At 44.0% G+C, this 8,677-nt stretch overlaps 1 protein-coding gene across 1 annotated transcript in view; it reads right to left on the bottom strand.

Annotated features, from left to right (window-relative positions):
• NKAIN3 (sodium/potassium transporting ATPase interacting 3) overlaps positions 1-8,677 on the bottom strand; it is a 534,628-nt gene that overhangs the window by 14,322 nt on the left and 511,629 nt on the right. The gene's annotated exons all lie outside the window — the stretch shown is intronic.

Raw genomic sequence — 8,677 nt, 5'->3', positions numbered from 1 at the left:
TGAATTGCTTTAAAAGACTTCAAAATTGAAAATGAAATTTCCTTTCTATTTACCTGGGCTTTATAAAAAGCAAAATGTGACTTGTGCTGCCTGGGTTCCTGGCTGTAGAGTCAGCAAGCAAAACACCAGGGTTCCCTGCTTTTCCGATCAGGGTGGGCGAGGAGGTGTAAACATCAGAGGGTGGGACTTGGCTTCCTGGGAAGGAACTGCCAGCCACAAGAAGATGTCAGGGGGAGGTAAAGGTGTTGTCTTTGGTGACCTTGGGGTAAAGGTGACAGGGTGGTGTTGTCTCCAAACTGCCAGATATGCCCCTAACATAACCTACAGGCTTCTGCTGGTTGACTGCTCAAGAATCATACACAGATAGGTGGCTTTCACACCACCTATGGCCCTTACATACGTCCCACTCTGTGATGGTTAATTTAAAAAATACTTTAATTTATATATTTTTGACTGTGCTGACTCTTCCTTGCTGCGAGCAGGCTTTTCTCTAGTTGCGGTGCACAGACTTCTCATTGTGGTGGCTTCTTTTGTTGCAGAGCACAGGCTTTAGGGTACATGGGTTTCAGCAGTTGTGGTGCCTGGCTTAGTTGCTGCTGGACCAGGGATTGAACCTGTGTCTCCTGAATTGGCAGGTGGATTCTTTACCACTAAGCCACCAGGGAAGCCCTGTGATGGTTAGCTTTATGTGTCAATTTGGCTAGGCCATAACATCTAGATATTTGGTCAAACACTTGTCTAAAAGTCACTGTGATGGCATTTTTTTTTTTTTTTAAAAGAGATTAACCTTTAAATCAATAGACTTTGAGTAAAGTAAATTCTCTCCATAATGTGGGTGGATCGTGTTCAATCAGTCGAAGGTGTTAAGAGAAAAGACTGAGGTCTCTGGAGGAAGAAGGAATTCTGCCTCCAGACTGCCTTTGGACTCAAGATGCAATGTAAACTCTTCCTGGGTCTCTAATCTGCCTGCCTCCTCTGCAGATTTACACTTGCCAACCCCATAATCACATGAACAGATTTCTTAAAATCTCTCTCTCGCTCTCCACACACACACACACACACACACACACCCTATTGATTCTGTTTCTCTGGAATACACACTCTCATCTCCAGTCGTCCTTGTCTGCACACATTTGATAAAGATGCTGCACCTTTCAGACCCTGCACCAGGCAATTCGCCTTGGGAAGGCGAGGGCTTCAGTTACAGCATCTTCATACAGTATCAGCCTCAACACAGTGTCTGCTACATAATTCAGTTCAGTTCAGATAAGTCACTCAGTCGTGTCCGACTCTTTGTGACCCCATGAATTGCAGCACACCAGGCCTCCCTGTCCATCACCAACTCCCGGAGTTCACTCAGACTCACATCCATCAAGTCAGTGATGCCATCCAGCCATCTCATCCTCTGTCGTCCCCTTCTCCTCCTGCCCCCAATCCCTCCCAGCATCAAAGTCTTTTCCAATGAGTCAGCTCTTCGCATGAGGTGGCCAAAGTACTGGAGTTTCAGCTTTAGCATCATTCCTTCCAAAGAAATCCCAGGGCTGATCTCCTTCAGAATGGACTGGTTGGATCTCCTTGCAGTCCAATGGACTCTCAAGAGTCTTCTCTAACACCACAGTTCAAAAGCATCAATTCTTCTGCACTCAGCCTTCTTCACAGTCCACCACTCACATCCATACATGACCACTGGAAAAACCATAGCCTTGACTAGACGGACCTTAGTCGGCAAAGTTTTGAATAAGCTATCTAGGTTGATCATAACTTTTCTTCCAAGGAGTAAGCTACATAATTGGCACCCAGCAAATATTTGTTGCATACTTCTGCTCTGTTTCTCTCTTGTGAGAAGTCTTAGCTTGTCCAAACCTACTTATCTTTGAGGTCAGTGGATATTTCTTCTCCTTGAAGTCCCCACTTCCACCTCAGTGTGTTGCTTGCTCATCCTGCTCATGGCAACTCACACACTATGACTGGACCCCATGTGGGGCAAACAGCATTCGGCCTCACAAGCAACTGTGCCCTGACTGTTTCACTCAGCTCCGTTAAGTTTTCTCCCTCCAACTAAATTATAAGCAGGGTGCCGGTGGAGACCATCTTGCATGCTTGTTTTATCTCCCCATCCAGCAGTTCTCTCCCATTAACTCAGTTTGATGACTCTCTCTATGACTTGGAATATAGACTTTTTAGTCACAACTTGAAATAGCTGAAAAAAAGATCAAATTTTTCAGTTTTCCTTTTGGTAGCCACCCTTATCCCTGTAAATTCTGTTCCCTTCTCAGTCCTTAGGGATGGGACCCCTCCGTTCCCTCCTTGCTACTTATCACATTTTCTCTGCATTCCTATTTCTCTACATTCTGAAAGATGTAGCCCAAATGCCTAGCCCTTTTACCCCACTGAAGTTTAACAAGGAAAGATAAAGAGGTGAAATTAAATGGTGGAATTTTTGTGGTTTTATAAATCTTCTAGTCTGAAGATTTATTTGAGAGTCAAGTTATGGAGGTTTATTCGTCAATCCAACAGGTGACTCTTCTAGAATGGGATAGACAGTAGAGGAGGGATGTTTTCTTTCTTTGTTAGCAAATAGTATTGGTGGTGGTGGAGGGTGTGGTCAGGGGCACGTCTAGGTACCTGCTCATTTATCCTTCTTTTTAAAAATCTTTTTAATTTTTACCTTTTTTCAGAAATTAATTTTTATTGGAGTATAGCTGATTTACAATGATGTGTTAGTTTCTATTATACGGCAAAGTGACTCAGCTATATGTATACATATATCTCTTCTTTTTTTGGATTCCCTTCCCATTTAGGTCACCACAGAGAACTGAGTAGAGTTCCCTGTGCTGTAGAGCACAGTCTCACTTAGTTGTCTGTCTTATACGTAGTATCAGTAATGTATATATGCCAATCCACACCCCCAATTCATCTTACTCTCACTTCCCTACATTTATCTTTCATGTGATGGAAGTGAAAGAGGGAAGAGAAAAAGTTGGCTTAAAATTCAATATTCAGAAAAATAAGATTCTGGCATCTGGTCCCATTACTTCATGGCAAATAGATGGGGAAACAGTGACAGACTTTATATTTTTGGGTTCCAAAATCAGTGCAGATGGTGACTGCAGCCATGAAATTAAAAGTTGCTTGCTCCTGGGAAGAAAAGTTATGACCAACCTAGACAGCTTCTTAAAAAGAAGAGACATTACTTTGTAACGAAGGTCCATCTAGTCAAAGCTATAGTTTTTCCAGTAGTCATGTATGGATGTGAGAGTTGGACTATAAAGAAAGCTGAGCACTGAAGAATTGATGCTTCTGAACCGTGGTGTTGGAGAAGACTCTTGAGAGTTCCTTGGACTGCAAGGAGATTCAACCAGTCCATCTTAAAGGAAATCAGTCCTGAATGTGCATTGGAAGGACTGATGCTGAAACTGAAACTCTAATCCTTTGGCCACCTGATGCGAAGAACTGACTCATTGAAAAAGACCCTGATGCTGGGAAAGATTGGAAGTGGGAGGAAAAGGGGATGAGAGAGGATGAGATGGTTGAATGGCATCCCCAACTCCATGGACATGAGTTTCAGTAAACTCTGGGAGTTGGTGATGGACAGGGAGGCCTGGTGTGCTGCAGTCCATGGGGTCACAAAGAGTCGGACACAACTGAGCAACTGAACTGAACTGAACTGAACCTCTGCTTATAGCTATTTTCTTTTTTTAAAAAGTTTTGTTTATTTTATTCTATTCTGGCTGTGCTGGGTCTTTGCTGCATGTAAGTCTCCTCTAGTTGCAGTGGGTGAGGGCTGCTCCTTGCTGCGGCGCACGAGCTTCTCATTGTGGTGGCTTCCTTGTTGCAGAGCACAGGCTGTAGGGCACGTGGGCTTCCGCAGTTGTGGCTCTCAGGCTCTAGAGCACAGGCTCAGTGGTTGTGGTACATGGGCTCAGTTTTCCTTGGCAAATTGGATCCTCTTGGACCAGGAATCGAACCAATGTCCTTTGCATTGCAAGATGGAATCTTAACTACTGGACCACCAGGGAAGCCCCATATAGGTACTCTTTTCTGCTCTGGGGCTTTAGCAACATTTACTGAAAAAACAGTGAAGTAGGCTGAGACTGTTCCAAGGATTCCTGGTAGGAATTCTGGAGTGTTTCCTCAGGCATCGGGAAATATCCCTGCAAGGAGTTTTCTAAGAAGACAGTAAAGCAACTTTGAAAGCAGGCATTGACAGGAAAGCCTGTTGACAACCGTGCCCAAGGTTTTTATTAGCAGATGGGTTTTTAAAAATCAAACATACATAGAAGAGAATGCTATTATGAATCCTGTTTACTCACCATGCAGAATCAACTAAAATAAAAATGATCTAATTAAGTTTCAGGTATTCATGCAACATTTTTCTTTTTTTAGCTAGAGTATTTAAAAGCAAATCTTAGATATCATATCATATGTGTCACTTATGGGCACATTCAAGTGATGATTCCCTAGCTCAGTGATTTTTCCTTGTTGTTCTTGTTTAGCGGCTAAGTCATATCTGGACTCTTTTGCAGCCCCATGGACTGTAGCCTGCAGGCTCCTCCATCCATAGGATTCTCCAGGCAAGAATACGGGAGTGGGTTGCCATTTCCCTCTCCAGGAGATCTTCCTTGGTCAGGGACCTAACCTGAGTTTCCTGCATTGATAGGCGGATTCTTTACTGCTGAGCCACAAGAGAAGCCCAATAGGTCTTTCAAATCTCTTAAATTTTATGAGTTCCCTCTCCCCCACCTTTTTTTTTCTTCTTCCCATTTTCCCTATGCTGTTTCCCACATCCTAGATTGGTTGATTCCTTCCTTCTGGTGAGGTTTAACTTACTCTGTTATTCTTGTATGTTTACACTTTCAGTCCAAGATCAGTTAGTCCAAGATTTGCATAGATGGTGCCATGTCTTCTTACTGCATCACCTCTAGAGACACATAATGTCTAGTTGTCACTCTTTTAATGATGGATCAATTAGTCTAGGTTGAAGAGTTTGAGTTTGGGGATCCTTAAAAAGAATTTTTTTTTTTTTTTTTTAGCAGACGTTTGTAGATAAGTTAGCAGTTGCCTGAGGAGAACTACCCTCAAGGCAGAATGAAATCAATGATAAGACAGTGATGTTATTCCAAAGTTCATCTCCTGATGGGCCTGTCATTGCCTCTTTTTCTATTGCTTTTTAAGTCTCACTGTGTCACTTCTGGGGTGTGTGTGCTGTGTGTGTGTGTGCTTGACTCTGTGTTTTGTACATTCTTTCTTTCCTTTTTTAAGTAACAATCTCAAATTTTTATTGTCTTCATAATAAAACAAAATATGAAGCTCAAAGCTTGATCAACTGGCCCTTTCTCTTATCTCCTCCCAGATCAAAAATGCTTGCACCTCTTAATAGTCAGCATTCTCTTAGATCTACTTCCTGGGTGGCTCAGTGGTAAGGAATCTGCCCACAATGTGGGAGACTCAGGTTCGATCCCAGGGTAGGGAAGATCCCCTGGCGGAGGGCATGGCAACCCACTCCAGTATTCTTGCCTGGAGAATCCCATGGATAGAGGAGCCCAGCGGTTTACAGTCCACAGGGTCGCAAAGAGTCGGACACGACTGAATGACCAATACTAGATCTGCAGTTGGGCTCAGCACATTCAAGCTTCAGTACAGTCTTTTTTGTAGTTTTAGCCTTTTTCTGGAAAACTGGCTGAGTCTGCCTACCATAGGCGCTTTGCTTCCTGTCGTAATGCCACTTTCCCTGTGCATGCAGAGAATCCTTGCCTTTCTTGTACTATGTTACTCTGTGCAGCTGGCGCTTGCCACACTTCTTACAGAAAGTCTGGCAGGTTTTAGGAACATTCACCCCCTTGGCAAGAGCACTGTCGGCACAGAAAGAAGCTTTCTTATGTCTTGTTTCTTCCCAGAACCTGTCATAACTTGCAACTTATACATATTTTTGATGTGACTATAGAGTGAAAGATACGTATTTGACATTAAACTTGGTTTATGTTCATTATCTTTAATTTTAAAATCAGTAGATACTTCCTCTTGGGGACAGGACCAAATGAAGCTACCTCTACTCATGCTGGTTAATTTTTTTTGGTGGGGGGAGATGCTCTGTAACTCCATACCTCTACAGAAATCAATTTTCATGCCATTGACACCGATGACAAGTACTGAGAAAAATCCTGAGTTTCTTGGAAAGACAGGAATTGATAAATTCCCTGGAGGGTACCGTTTGGATATGAGCTTTCTCATTTTGGAAAAGGTTTTATGTGAACCAGGCTCCATAAGCTCTGGGGGCAGTGTGCAAGGTCATGTGTCAAATGAGAGGACCTCTGTGTCTCCAGCGAGGCGTAGGACAGATAACTGAACATGGGCAAGGAGCCTCTCTTGCATGTGGCCGGCTGCACCGCTGGTGGCCACGTTCTTGCCTAGTAGACAGTGGTGCATCAACTGGCCAGAGTAGGAAGGAGTCAGAACTGTGTGAGACGTATAAACACAGCCATCTCACTGCTACTGGTCAAATAATTACACATTTCCCCGGTGGCTCAGACACTAAAGAATCTGCCCGCAATGCGGGAGACCCGTGATAGATCCTTGGATGAGGAAGATCCACTGGAGAAGGAAATGGCAACCCACTCCAGTGTTTTTGCCTGGGAAATCCCATGGACAGAGGAGCCTGGTGGTCTATGCAGTCCATGGAGTCACAGAGTCGGACACGACTGAGTGACCGAGCAGCAGCTGTAGGATATATTCTTATATATCCCTAAAAAGGGATAATCATCACCTAGGATGGATCAGAATGTCATGAACACCGCGACAGAGGGAAGGAACTCCAAGCCAGGGAGAACAGTGAGCCCTGGGTGCTGCCCCCTGAGTGCCAAGTAAGGCAGGCAGGCGGGGGCACCGGCTCTCCTTGGGGACCACACAGAGGGGCTGAGTACTTTACTATTTAGCGCTCTGGAGGCTTGAGGCCACCCTGGAGGGTTAATGTGTACAAAGAGCTGCCTTTCCAGGGACTGATGGGAACAGAAGTGCACACTCAGTAATGGGAAAAGTGAGCCAGTCATTGCTCCGAGCAGGTCATTGGCACCTGGCTCTGTGTACCACAGAGACAGACACACAGACACCTAGATGGATATGAAGGTGTGGAAGCCAATTGAGGATAAGTCAAAATAGGATCCAGCCAGAGAGCTATCACTTTATTAGTCTTCAGTTGCTCGGTCAGGAAATGGAGGCGTGATGGGATGAATGATGGTTCCCTGGCTGCAATTTACTAATACATTGTTGGAGGTTATTGGCTTTTACTTATTATTATTTCATAAATTTATTTTTGTGTCTTTTATTTTTAATTAATTTTTATTGGAGTATAGCTGCTTTACAATGTTGTGTCAGTTTCTGCTGTACAGCAAAATGAATCAGCCATGTGCTGTACTTAGCCGCTCAGTCGTGTCCAGCTATTTGTGACCCCATGGACTGTAGCCTGCTAGACTCCTGTGTCTATGGAATTCTCCAGGCAAGAGTACTGGGGTGGGTTGCCATGCCCTCCTCCAGTGGATCTTCCAGACCCGGGGAATGAACCCATTGTCTTCTGTATTGCAGGCAGATTCTTTACCACCTGAACCACCAGGGAAACCCAGCCATACATACACGTATGCCCTCCTTTATTGGATTTCCTTGCCATTCAGGTCACTCCAGAGCACTGAGTAGTCCCCTGTGCTATACAGTAGGTTCTCATTAGTTATGTATTTCATAAACAGTATCAATAGTGTATATGTGTCCATCCCAATCTCCCAATTCTTCCCACTGCCTCCCTCTCCCACTTGGTATCCATACATTTGTTCTCTACGTCTGTGTCTCTATTTCTACTTTGCAAACAGGATCATCTATACTGTATTTCTAGATCCCACACATATGCGTTAATCAGAGTTTGAAAGCACATCATTCTTACCTCCCTGCCTTCTACACACTCACACACACACCCCTCTGATTGTCCTCCTAGCTGCTTTATAATCTAGATGCTGTAAATGCAGGATGGCTTGGCACCAACCTGTAAGGATGCCGATACCAAACATCTGTTCACAGGAAAGAGCAGATGGACGTGACCACCTTTGGCTCCATCCAGCAGCCCAGCTGTCAGAGGAGGATTTCCTCTGAGTCTGCACTGTGAAGGGTGGAGGTACAGGGGGAACTGACTGCAGTGCTGGCCTGAAAAGGGGGGCAGTGTGTCTTCCAGAACTTGGTTGCAATAGCAGACAATCAATGGTAGTCACATGGCATGTAACAATTTTTGTGAAGAAAAGTCAGCCTCCTGCAAAGGCAATCAGACAAGTCAATATGCCAGCGAAAAGTCAAGTTTTTATTTGGAAATCTGAGGAAAAGATTGGCTAAAAGCAACAGGAGAAGCTTTTTCCATCAAATTTTCTCAACTGCAGTCATGGGGCATCTTCCCTGTGGAAATTTCTAACATTATCAGATCTCTCTACTTTTCTTGGAAGACTTAGTTCTAAAACTCCACTGCTGTCTATCTTTGATAAACTGCTTTGGTCTGATTATTTTTATGTGAAGAGTTATTGCTACATGGGGCTTCATTTTACCACCACCCAGTCCCTGACCATTATAATGGTTTTTACAAACCTTGAAGTATTTCAGTTGCTCATGATGATGCTCCTTGATTATCTGTATCTCTTTTAGAGCTGCT

Source organism: Ovis aries, chromosome 9 (assembly GCF_016772045.2).
Source record: "Ovis aries strain OAR_USU_Benz2616 breed Rambouillet chromosome 9, ARS-UI_Ramb_v3.0, whole genome shotgun sequence".
Classification (NCBI taxonomy): Eukaryota; Metazoa; Chordata; class Mammalia; order Artiodactyla; family Bovidae; genus Ovis; species Ovis aries.
This window is presented reverse-complemented; position numbering and strand designations above follow the sequence as displayed.